Raw genomic sequence first — 13,531 nt, 5'->3', positions numbered from 1 at the left:
TGCTTGTGAAAAAAGCAACAAGATACCAGCAAACCCACAACAAAGGACCTCAGTGAATAAATACTGTACCAGAACCAAGCTCATAACATCAGTACAGCACCAACAATACATAGTAACACAGTGTGTAAAGCTGAAAAGAAGACACATGCCCATCTAGTTCCATCTATTATCCCCCAATGTCAATGGAGAAGGAGGAAAAAAAAAATAGAATGGAATCATAGAATGGTAGGGTTGGAAGGGACATCCAAGGTCATTGGGTCCAACTCCCTGCTTAGTGCAGGATAATTAAATCATCCCAGACAGATATCTGTCCAGCCTTTGTTTGAACACTTCCATTGAAGGAGAACTCACCACCTCCCGTGGTAACCTGCTCCACTCATTGATCACCCTCACTGTCAGAAAGTTTTTCCTAATATCTAATCTGTGTCTCCTCCCTTTCAGTTTCATACCATTGCTTCTAGTCTCTCCTTGTGCAAATGAGAATAGGGCTGATCCCTCTGCACTGTGACAGGCCTTCAGATATTTGTAGACAGCTATTAAGTCTCCTCTCCTTTTTTGCTAGCTAAACATTCCCAAATCCTTTAACCGTTCCTCATAGGACATGATTTGCAGACCGCTCACCATCCTGGTAGCTCCTCTCTGAGCTTGCTACAGTTAGTCTATGCCTTTTTGAAGTGGGGTGCCCAGAACTGGACACAGTATTACAAATGAGGTCTGACTAAGGAAGAGTAGAGGAGGATAATTACATGAGGCCAATTTTCTTCATTTTAGGGGAAATAAAAATTCCTTCCTGGCCCCAGATCTGACAATCAGAATAATAATAATCTTTATTTGTATAGCACCAACTTATTCCACAGCGCTTTCGAGGTACATGGGGGAACACAAACAATACGAAAATTACAGAAATTATAAGAGTTACATGTGGTATTCAATTATTTGGAAACAAAGGGGGTAGCAATGTGACAATAAAATGTGATATACAGGTGTTTGGGAAACAAACGGTGGGGTAGTACAGGAGGTGCGGGCAGGAAGTGTACATAATAGGCAAAAGTGGAAATCCATAGGAAGGGGCAGGGGGCGTATTGTGGGGGTGGGGGACTAGATCAGGAGGTTTGGTATGCTACTTTGAAGAGATGTATTTTTAACCTGTTAACGACCGGGCCATAGCCTTTTTACGTCCTCCCGAAGTGGGCTTTATTCTCTGAGGACGTAAAAACATGTGTCCTGCAGAGAATAAAGCCCCTCGGGCTCTGGACGTGACAGCTCCATGCTGTCGGTGTCCGCTGGTAGCCGACAGCATGGAGCTATCATCCCGGGCTGCGGGGACCTCCCCCCCGGCATTGCGATCGGCGCTATCCAATGGATAGCGCCGATCGCAAAAAAGTAAATAAAAGTACAAAAAAAGTTAAAGCTTCAGCTGCTCTGATGGATCAGATCCATTGGAGCAGCTGAAAATACTCACCCAGGTCCGGCACGCTGCTCCCCGCTCTCCTGCCCCTCTGGGCCCCGAAGCCGGTCTTCTGCGCATGCGCGCCAGGCGGCATTCCGTCAGCCGCATACGCAGAAGGCCCCGCGGCGTGGGAGATTTAAAATCTCCTGTCTCCCGGCTCCTGTAGGTAGCCGGGAGGCAGGAGATGTCAGCGGGGACCGCAGTGAGCGGTCCCCGGTACCGCGATCGTCGTTATCCAATGGATAGCGGCGATCACGAAAAAGTTAAAAAAAGTTTTTAAAAAGTCAGTTTCACCTCCCCTCATGGATCGGATCCATGAGGGGAGGTGAAAATACTCACCCCCAGTCCTCAGCGGTGTCCCGATGTCCCGGGACCCGAATCACTGTCTGCGCATGCGCGCCCGATGATTGACATCGGGCGCGTGCACAGAGGGGCTCGAGCCCCGGGAAATTTGAAATCCCTCTGTTCCTGGCTGCCATGTGTAGCTAGGAGCAGAGAGATTATACCGGGGACATGATCACTGTCATCCAATGGATGACAGTGATCATGTAAAGTAAAAAAAAAGTGTAAAAAAGTAAAAAAAAGTTTTAAAAAGTTTCTAAAAAGTTTAAAAAGCGTACGTTTCATCTCCCCTCACGGATCATATCCGTAAGGGAGGATGAAAGTACGTACCTAAGGCCCCCGGATTTATCCGCGGACCTTACCACAGCTTCTGCGCACGTGCCCGTCGCCAAAATGGCGGACGCATGCGCAAAAGCTGTGGATTGCCAGGATAATTTAAATTCCCCCTGCTCCTGGCTACAAAACGTAGCCAAGAGCATGGAGATTTCACGGGGGGCCGCAGTGAGCGGTTCCTGGTCACGTGTTCGCCATTATCCAATAATGGCGATCACGTAAAAGTAAAAAATAAATTTGAAGCTTCATCTCCCCTCACCGATGCGATCGGTGAGAGGAGATGAAACTTTTTACCGGAGGCCTGCATATTTGAACTCCGACGCGATCCTCCTCCGTGGACTTTCCCGGATTCTGCACATGCGATTGCCGGCAAAAAGCCGGACACATGCGCAGGAGTCGGGGAGCCCAGGAAATTTAAAATCTCCTTGCTCCCAGCGACCAACAGTCGCCGAGAGTCTGGAGCAGTGACGGGTGGCCTCGTTGAGCGTTCCCCAGTCACGTGATAAAAAGGTACCGGATGACCGGATAGGAATTACGGATTCCGCATGAGTCTGATCCGCGGTATTACGCGGATCAATCGCATAGATTATACAATTCCGCTCACATTAGTGGGTTGGAATTGTGTAATCCACTCGCAGAAAAGAGAATGCAGCAGGTTCTATTTTACCGCGGCTATCCACAGCATGGAGCCCATTGTGCTCCATGGTCGCAGATATACCCACAGCCCATACGCAACTACGTTGTATACGGGCTGCGGGTACCCGCGTCATCGCTAAGCGATGGTGCGGGAAATACAAACAAAAAAAAAGGTGTACTGCGCATGACCGCCTGTGTGAGTACGCAGTTATGTGCAGTACATTACGCGGCCGTACGCAAGGTCACAGCCGGCTCACAGCTGGGATCCGCTGCGGGCCTCTGCAAGCGGATTCCGCCTGCACCCGCATGAGCCCGGCGTTATTCAGACCGCTACCTGTAATCCGTAATTTACAAGAAGCCCCGGGAACGCTCGCCTTCCTCCAGTTCCAGGAGCACCTTGTTGAGCACCTTCTGTGTGAGACCGCCGCACCTCAGCAAGCTTACGAAGACTCACGGAACACCACTTTTTACACCCCATACCCACCACTGAGGGCAAGAAAAGCCCCTCAAAATACATGAGAGGAGGGGTGATACATGGTTTTATTGCCCCATGGGCCCATTCCAACCAGCCTCCGTAATTACCCCTGTCTTCGGAAATACTACACAGTTCACATTATTACTTTTATCTAAGATTTGCGAACGCCAAAAAGGGCGCGGAGTGTGTGTGTGTGGGTAAGGGGGGGATTTTTGGGGAGTCAATTTTTATTCCGTACAAATAAGCAATGGGGCCTGGAATTTATTCAGTTGTGCCCTAAAATCCAACAGGTGTTCTGTCCTTTATAGGCCTTTCCATGCGTCCTGTAAGTAGATTAGAGCCACAATGGGTATGTTTCTGAACTCGGGACAAACGGGGGTATCCATTTTGGGGTGAATGTCTTCATTCCTATGTACACTGGTCAAAAAAACTGTTTTTAAATTGAAAAAATTGCCCAAAAAATTGAAAATCGTAACTTTTTCCTTCTGCTTTGCTTAGATTCATTCAAGTATTGTGGGGTCAAAATACGCAGTACACCCCTAGATGAATTCGTTAAGGGGTCTAGTTTTCAAAATGGGGTCATTTGAGGGTTTTTTTTTATAGTTTTGGCCGCTCAATGGCTCTATAAGTGGGCAATGGGGCCTGAAATTTATTCAGTGGTACCCTGAAATCCAACGGGTGTTCCCTCCTTTATAGGCCTTGCCATGGGTCCTGTAAGTCTATTAGGGCCACAATGGGTATGTTTCTGAACACGGGACAAATAGGGGTATCCATTTTGGAGTGAAAGCCTTCATTTACATGTGTGCTGTACAAAGAAACCTGTTTTTAAATTGACACAATAGCCCAAAAAATGAAAATCGTAATTTTTTCCTACTGCTTTGCTTAGATCTATTCAAAAATTGTAGGGTTAAAATACACAGTACACCCCTAAATAAATTCGATACGGGGTCTAGTTTTCAAAATGGGGTCATTTGTGGGGGTTCTCTATGGTTTTGGCCGCTCAAGAACTCTACAAGTGGGCAATGGCGCCTAAAAGGACTTCAAGCAAAATCTATGTTCTGAAAGCCACCGATTACTCCTTTCATTTTGGGCCCCGTTGTGCATGCGGACATAAGATTAGGGCCACAATGGGTATATTTCTGAAAACAGCACAAACAGGGGTATCCATTTTGGGGTGCAAGTCTTCCTTCATATGTGTGCTGTACAAAAAAAGCTGTTTTAAAAATGACAGAATTGCCAAAAAAACAAAAATCCAAATTTTTTCCTTTTGCTTTGCTTGAATTTATTCAAAAACTGTGGGGTCAAAATACGCAGTACACCCCTAGATAAATTCGTTAAAGAGTCTAGTTTTCAAAATGGGGTCATTTGTGGGGGTTCTCTATGGTTTTGGGCGCTCAAGAACTCTACAAGTGGGCAATGGGGCCTAAAAGGACTTCAAGCAAAATTTGTGTTCCGAAAGCCACCGGACGCTCCTTTCATTTTGGGCTCCGTTGTGTATCCAGACAAGATTAGGGCCACAATGGGTATGTCTCTGAACACGGGACAAACAGGGGTATCCATTTTTGGGTGCAAGTCTTCATTCATATGTGTGCTGTACAAAAAAAGCTGTTTTTAAAATGACAGAATTGCTGAAAAAACGAAAATCACAATTTTTTCCTTTTGCTTGGTTTGAATTTATTCAAAAACTGTGGGGTCAAAATATGCAGTACACCCCTAGATAAATTCCTTAAGGGGTCTAGTTTTCAAAATGGGGTCATTTGTGGGGGTTTTCTATGGTTTTGGACACTCAAGAACTCTACATGTGTGCTATGGGGTCTAAAAGGACTTCAAGCAAAATTTCTGTTTTGAAAGACACTGACTACTCCTTTCATTTTGGGCCCCGTTGTGGACTCAGATATAACAATAGGGCCACAATGGGTATATTTCTGAACACGGGAGAAACAGGAGTATCCATTTTGGGGTGTAAATCCTGATTTTCATGTAAACTATAGGAAAAAAATATGTCTTTAAAATGACATATTTGCAAAAATATGAAATTTTACTTTTTCTCCTCTAAATTGAATTAATTCCTGAAAAAAAACTGTGGGGTCAAAATACTCATGACACCCATCAGTGAATACACTAAGGGGTGTAGTTTTTAAAATGGGGTCAAGTGGGGGGTATCTATTATTCTGACACTCATGAGCCTTTCCAATCTTGGCTTGGTATAGGAAAACAAAGTGTTCCTCAAAATGCTAAAAAGTAATGTTAAATTTGTACGTCTCCTAAATGGTTAAAAAAAAACGAAAGCTTTTCCAATGTGCGCCCAAAATAAAGTAAACGGGTGGAAATATAAATCTTAGCAAAAATTTCTATATTATGTTTGCACAAATTTAAGATATTGCAGTTGGAAATGTGAAAAAATGAGGATTTTTTCAAAATTTTCCCAATTTTGGCGATTTTAATAAATAAACACAAATTTTATCGGTCTATTTTTTCCTCCTAAATGAAGTACAACATGTGGCGAAAAAACAATGTCAGAATCGCTTGGATATGCAAAACCTTTCTGGTGTTTTTCCATGTTAAAGTGACACATGTCAGATTTGCAAAATTTGGCCTGGTCATTAAGGCGCAAACAGGCTTGGTCACTAAGGGGTTAAGGGCCGCCCAAAGTTCCGGAATTGTCTGGATGTTTTGGGGTAGAGCGTTCCAGAGGATCGGTGCTGCTCTAGAGAAGTCCTCTAGGCGAGCATGTGAGGATCGTATTACAGAGGTTTTTAGTCTGAATTTGTTAGCAGATCGGAGTGTGCGGGCTGGGTGATGTTTGGACAGGACGGAAGTGATGCACATTGGCTCAGCGCCATGGAGAGCATTGTGGGTGAGGGTGATAAGTTTGAATTGAGTTCTGTAGTGTATGGGCAGCCAGCACTAATAGCAACCTCTAGAACATACAACTTTGCGCTTATTGCACGTTCAGCCCGGAAATTTGCGGGACAACGTGCGCCTTGGGGCAGCTCATGTAATACCACCCTAAAAAGAGAGTTGTCTTATAGCATCATTTCTCAAAATATCGCTTTAAGGCCTTGAAAATTACCCGAAATAACCACAAAGACTGAGAACATGATAACATCTGTGGTTGTCATCACTAAACTAGCTGGGATTGCTTCAAGGTTTAACCCCTTAACTGCCAGAAGAAAATGAATCTGTTCAGGCATTATTCATTTGATAACAATATAATGACTTGCATTCAATGTACATGCTGCAGCACTAAGTTCGTTCAGTGCTGTATGGAGGGGGGCAGTTTTTAAACATGTAATCGGAAGTAAAACAATACCTTCTCACAGGTACTGCATCACTATATTTGGATACTGGATAAGTCAAGGAGTTACATACAGAATATGGTCAGTAACATATGGGTACAATATTCCCTTCTGAATGAGGCCTAAAGTTGTTGTACCTAACAAAAGAATTTGCCTTCTTTTCAGTGTGTGTTTATTGTATGTGTTGAAACATATGTCAAATGTTATGTCTGACTAAGCCAAACTAAATCTGGGATTAAGAACGGTGAAGAGGTTGGGAAATGAGATGCACATAAAAAGGTCATGAAAGGGCAAGATATGTTAGACAAGAGACTGGGGAAGTCAAAAGTCTATCCCTAATCTAAAAGCAGCTGAGCCTGCATACTAAACTGAGCTCCCCCCCTGAAAAGGGCGATCCAGCCACAGGAACCTTTAGCCTTTGCTGACTGTCCCTAGATGGGAAATGAGAGACTGGAAAACTACCAAGGATTGACCAAACAGATCCACCTAGACGCACAAAATACTTACCAACAGGTACAAAACTAATCAACAATGAGGAAGGAGCAAACTGAAAGAGAGCTATGCAAAGTTGCTGTTAAATGAATGATAAAGTCATTACAGTTTACAGTGTGGTTTTTCTCAGATTTCTGTCAGAGCTATACAGAAGGAAGATGTGATTCCTTCTCTGTCCAGCGCTAAATGACAATGTGTATCACTGAGTCCTGTATTGACGTTGTGAAGTTACATCAGATTCGTACGTTTGCCTGAAGAAACTCTTCGCCATGACATCAAACATATGCATAAGTCCCTATTCTTCTGACAGAGACCAAAAGAGAGTCCTTTTGGCTTTTGTCAGAATAGTATGCATCAGCATACCTTTTTTTTTGCTGTATAGAATATGCCGCAAACTGCGTTATTTGACACAGGAGCATCCAGTAGGGAACGGCACACTGCACAATAGATGCTGTTTTTTTGCAACGAGAGTCTATAAACAATGGATGTCTCCCTTTGTCTGCACAGTGGCATTCGTTTGAAAATTCTGCATTATCCTGTAAAAGTGTGGAAACACACTTTGAGGCCTCAGTCAGACGGGCGTTTTCTCGCGCGATTTGCGCATGCGCATGCATCCGGCGATTTTTTAAAACCATTGCTTTGCAATGGTATCGGACACATGAGCGCTTTTTATGCGCTCGTCCGATAAATTATAGAACAGAAATCGCAGATCGCACCTATCTGCGATCTGCGATTCCTGTTCTCTTCTCTATATGCGCTCAATGGGGCCGGCGGCAGCAGCGCCGACCCCATTGAGAACATATAGAAGACAAATCATTCTTCTCTGCCACAGCTGTAACAGCTGTGGCAGAGAAGAACGATGTTTGCCCATTGAATTCAATGGAGCCGGCAATACAGCCAGCTCCATTGAAAGCAATGGGCTGCCAGCGTGCACGGGATGAATTGTCGGGAAGGGCTTAAATATATAAGCCCTTCCCTGCAATTCATCCAGAAATGTGTTAAAATAAAAAATATATATATACTCACCTTGTCCTGGCAGCCGGAGTTCAGCGCGGCCGGCCTGCAGTGGGTGTGAAGGGGGTGTGACTCAAAGCTGCCCCTGATTGGCTCAGCGCTGAGCCAATCAGAGGCAGGTCTCACTCACACCCATTCATGAATTCACCCGATCATGCGAAAAAACGCCCGTCTGACGTCAGATTGGGAAGGGCTACTCAACAGTCTTGATTCTTCAAGATCTATGTTTATTGAACTAAAAAACAAAGTAAAAACAGCTTAATCTTCCCAACGAATCTTGGAATATGGAAATAACTTCAAATTTTGGATACCTCATAATATTCAGCCTTTGCTTATATGACAGCTTAAGTTATTCTTGTTATGTGGTGGATAAACTTTTTTTCAAGTTTTTCACTTGGGATACATTCCTATTCCTGCAGGAAAACCTTCTAGAGATGATTTTGACTGATGATTTGCTGTTGGAAACACGTGGTGTTTCCAGAGTTCTGGAGGGTAGAGTATATGTTACAGGCAATATGTAGAGTATATGTTACAAGCCTAAGCAATCCATAGAATGCCAAAAATGGGACATCAAAGTAGGAAATGATAAATATTTCACACATTTCCTACGCATCCTATGCAATGCCAAAAGGTGAACCAGCAAATTTTTACATTCACCTGCCAGCAGTGGACTGAGCTCCTCTCACCCCTGGGCACTCCATATTTGCCCTACATCAAAAGATGTTATTTTGCCCTTGCACCATTAACTTCATCATCGTCTTCCACTGTCCCACAATTAACCTCCATTGTCCTCCAATGTCCCACAATCCAACCATCATCTTCCTTGAAAGTGCACTACTATAGTCCCACAGTCTGTCACCACTGACCGAGCCAGCCGGGGCCCCCTGCTGTCTTTCTCCTCCACTGCACTCACACTGACAGAAAGTCCAAACTCCAGAGACCACAGCACCTGCCACTGTGGGCAGGTCAGGCTTTCTATCAGCATGAGGCTGCCAACTCATGGTGTTGGGACATGAGTCCTCTTTGGCTTTCCTCAATCAGTGCTCTATGTGCTGCCAACTGTCTGCCCACACAGGGACCTGTGTCTCCGTCAGTGCCACATCTGCTGATGGTGCTCGTTAACACAGGAGTTGGGACCCATCCAGCTGCTCACCTCTCTATAGCTACAACCAGTTAAAAAATCTGGCTTACTTAGCCAGAAAGACAGAAGAAGGCTCCCTCAGCGCGACATATCATAGATACAGACACTGTGCACTGCTAGGTCAATGTTTTTCTTTATCTTTTTTTTTCTCAGTTCAGAAATCCTGTGATTCAGTTTTGGATTTCTTGTGGAATTTTCACAAATGTCTTTTTTTTTTAATAAAGACCTTTCCATGACTCTTTGCTGATGCTTTGCCTAAATTTTACTTGTCGTTCTGTGTAATGCCTAGGTATTCTATACAGTGCCTAGGGAAAGGATATAGCATCTTTAATAAAACACATTTCATACTTTGCCTAAAATCCTCACACGGTCTATAGATTGCCTAGCCATTCTACAACATGCCTGCCTTTCAAACATTACCTGTAACAAATACATCAGACAGACACTGCAAAACACAATACGAAAGTAGCCTAACGTTCAAGATTTCTGCCTACACCAACTTGAACAATCTGGACAGGTGTATGTGTATACGAGGCTAATGGTGGCTAGATGCAGGAGCGGGCTAAACACAGAGGTACAGATCTGAGTGGAACACCCTGAACCTCTCCAATAAGAACTGCCTCGTAGGGGAGCACCCATCCCGAAAAGGACGACCCCACTGCTTGAATAAGGCAAGGTGCAAAGTCAGAGAGGAACTGGGAAACCGAACCAGGAACTGCAGAAGTATTGGACATAAAACACAGAACACCCACAAAACTGGCAACAAACAGGCAGACTGCAGACAGTAGATGAAAATACAGAGAATACAAAACGTTGGCTGAAAATCGCAACAATGTGAAGCATTGGATAACAATGCATTCATTCACATGGGCGATTTTTAGGAGCATGAAGAAATCATACCGTAAAAACGATAAAAATTGCCGACCATTTTTGCTCACCGATTCTTCACACAGTGTCAAAAGATAGGTCTTGGCCTATCTTTTGGCGAAATACGCTAGAGGCTTTCATAAACTCCTATGGGAGCTGAAAAAAAAGGGAGGGGGAGGGAGTTTCCGAGGATTTGTGCCGACTGACGAAATTCCATGCTGCAGCATTTTTTACCTGCGATACACCTGTGTGAATGGCTAAGAAAATGCTAATTAATTGCGGGACTTGATCGTGGCTATTCCTTAGTTTTGTGATTTTTGGCAGCGATACAGCTGGCGAAAATCATAACCCTTGTGTGAATCAGGCCCAGACAGCAGCAGGGAGATGTTTAACACTAACCGTGTACAGGACTACCTTAAATACGTGTGCGCCGGCGGCAATGTGACACTACTACAATGTACTGCTGCATGCAGAATAACAAACAGGAATATATGGCATATTGATTCAGTAATTGCACGCTGATCCGTAAACTGACAGCAATCAGGAGCGTTAGAAAATCAAAGACCATTTTCAAAGTCTATAACTGCGCTCCAGCCGGGTCTTCATTTTCCAACAATTAACAATATACGGTATATCTCTGCATTCTCGAACAAAACCCGGAAAGGCTTTTTATGTCAGTTTATGGAGAGATTAGTCCCTGTTTAAAGTTATTCCCACTTATTTGGTCTTAAAAGCAGCTTTTTACATCACACGCATAGGTAGCTTTTGAAATGGAGACCTTTATCACTAAAAAGACTAGATTTTAATGATTAAAGTATAGAGCCTTATTACTTTGAAAGAAAGTTTACACAAAATGAGGATTTGGCGTAATATCTCCCATACAGCAATTTGTATTTCATGGACTCTGCAAATATGGATTTCATTATGTCTTGTGTGCTGTCAAAGAGACTAAGAAGAAGGTTTATAAAACAGACTGAGACAGATTTCATGGTGTCAACTCTAGCAAAGCTACTTAAAACTCTTCGCTTAATGAGAATGTGTCACGTTTTACAGTATTGTGGATTAAATTCATATTTCATAATGACGAATATTTGAAGTCTTTTTCGCACATACATGATTGATAGCACAATGTCCTGATGTTTCTGAAGCTTTGTACATATGACTTCATAGATTAGAGCTCCTTGTGTAGTGTATTCTATTCGCTCTCCTTGGTATGATGCCCATTTTTTTATATAGTCTCAAAGAGTAGATCCGCGCCACCACACAGGGATCCGAAATAGAAAATAAGGGGGTTTTTTACTCACCTGGTGCAAAGCAGGATCTCCACCTCAGGGAGAATAACCCGCTTGCACCAATGATCCCCGGTCGCCTGTAGAACTATAGATGTTCTTCCTGTGCAAGATCCCCAAGAATCCTCAAAAAGAGGAGATGCAGCAGTAGGAAAAAACCCCAGTGGGTGATACACCACACAAATGGGGAAGAAAGTGAACAAAACTATGATAGAAAAATCCTCCTGCGCTCTTTAACGGGGATTATTTGCAATCCAATAAGGGAAACTATAAAGTCCCCACAATAGGGAAAATATATTTAATTGTACAATTGTACATAAAACATATAAAACATGAAAAAAGTCCTGCAACGCGTTTCGGCACTAATATCAGTGCCTTTTTCAAGCCTCTTGAAAAAGGTACTGATATTAGTGCCGAAACGCGTTGCAGGACTCTTTTCATGTTTTATGTACAATTGTACAATTAAATATATTTTCCCTATTGTGGGGACTTTATAGTTTCCCTTATTGGATTGCAAATAATCCCCGTTAAAGAGCGCAGGAGGATTTTTCTATCATAGTTTTGTTCATTTTTTTATATAGGTGATGCTTAGGGCCCAATCGCATCGGCAAATTTTCTGTCCATATTTAGTTCATATTTTCTACTGACTGAATTCGGACTGAATGTGAACCCATTGAATTAATTTGCTATATTAAAACGTGTGTTTTTATGCATGTATGATACAAAAATATCATCATGTCCTATTTTATCCCTGTCACAGGCCAAAAGTCCATGGGAATGCAAAAAATGTGCAGTGAAAGCATATTACATGCATATTCACTATGTTTTTATGCAGGAGATAGTGAAAAATACTGACAGCAATTAGTCCTTTTTGAATTTAGTTTTTCAACAGTGAAAAAAAGGTAAAAATACACTAAAAACACAAATACACACGCAGTGGACGCGATTCATTTTTCATGGTCCATATGAATGAGGCCTAAAGAATCATGTTGCAGAAAGGCATATGTGCCCTGGGGTCTTTTTCCAGTGTTCTAATTTTTTTTAATCAGAGATCAACACATTAACTTTTAGTGTGTTATACAGGGCTTTTATGGTTCTTAGACAGTGTTACACACCTGATAATTCAGGCTGCTATGATGTCTTCCATACACTACATACATAGAGGAGCACACCATTATAGGTAACAGCATCATGGAGAACATTATACAGAAGTACTGAGCAGTGTACATGTCATTTCAATAGCAATGTCACAGTAAACACTCGCTACTAACTTCAACAGCATGTCTGTGTTGTTTCTTTGCTTTTCTCTCACTTTGCAGCATCTTCCTCTTCCCCTTTTGCTATCCATAGACTTCACTGGACAGTATACGACAACACCCTCGTTCCTGTGTTCTGCCTTTGTTTCTGTGTTACTAGAGGCAGATTTCACATGACAACAGGCAGTGGATAGCAAATTAGAATGGAGGGAGACCCCTAGTGGCCAGCACATTTGAGAATATTCTTAGCACAAAAGCAAACATCATTTTATGGCCTCATTCACACAAGCCTTCTTGCACGGCTAACTTAAAAAAAATTGCAACCATTAGAACCAATGGTTTCCTATGGAATCATTCAGATGAAGGATTTTTACCCATGCAAAAAAATCGTACCTAAAAATCTAGCACATAAGTGAGTGAATCCAGCGACCAAAATTTCCTGTTGCGGAAAAATATAGGTTTTGGACCGAAAAATGCTGGTACCCCAATAGGTTGGGTGCTGCAAAAAAGGGAGTTTAGCTAAGTCCAATGCTGGGAAAAGATGACAGGTGCCTCTATTTAAGTCATTAGGAGGATTTCTGCTGACCAAGGGAATTCCGATCGACAGTAGATTTTTTCAGGCAATACTTCTCACCCAGACACATGAATGGGCAAAAAAACACTAATGAAGCTCAGGACTGGTTCACGGAAAATCGTCCATTCACGCGATTTTTCGGCAGAGATGGTCGCAATTTTATTGTGCGGCTACCTTCGATGAGATAATAATGCTGGTGTGAAAGAGGTCTATGCACATTTAGTAATTTACAGTTTTGCTAGTCATCACATTGGCAAAAGTTTTGGAAAAGTCAGTGACCATGTCTGGGCTGACTTAGTGAATCCTGTACTGAGCAGGGGGTTGGACCAGATAACCCTGGAGGTCCCTTCCAACTCTACCATC

At 43.0% G+C, this 13,531-nt stretch overlaps 1 protein-coding gene across 1 annotated transcript in view; it reads left to right on the top strand.

The window, feature by feature from the left end:
- The window catches only part of UNC5D (unc-5 netrin receptor D), a gene marked incomplete at its 3' end in the record, with an annotated part of 671,255 nt that overhangs the window by 55,118 nt on the left and 602,606 nt on the right, over positions 1-13,531 (top strand). The window lies entirely within an intron of this gene.

The sequence above is a fragment of the Eleutherodactylus coqui genome, chromosome 2 (genome assembly GCF_035609145.1).
Source record: "Eleutherodactylus coqui strain aEleCoq1 chromosome 2, aEleCoq1.hap1, whole genome shotgun sequence".
In the NCBI taxonomy this organism is placed as follows: Eukaryota; Metazoa; Chordata; class Amphibia; order Anura; family Eleutherodactylidae; genus Eleutherodactylus; species Eleutherodactylus coqui.
This window is presented reverse-complemented; position numbering and strand designations above follow the sequence as displayed.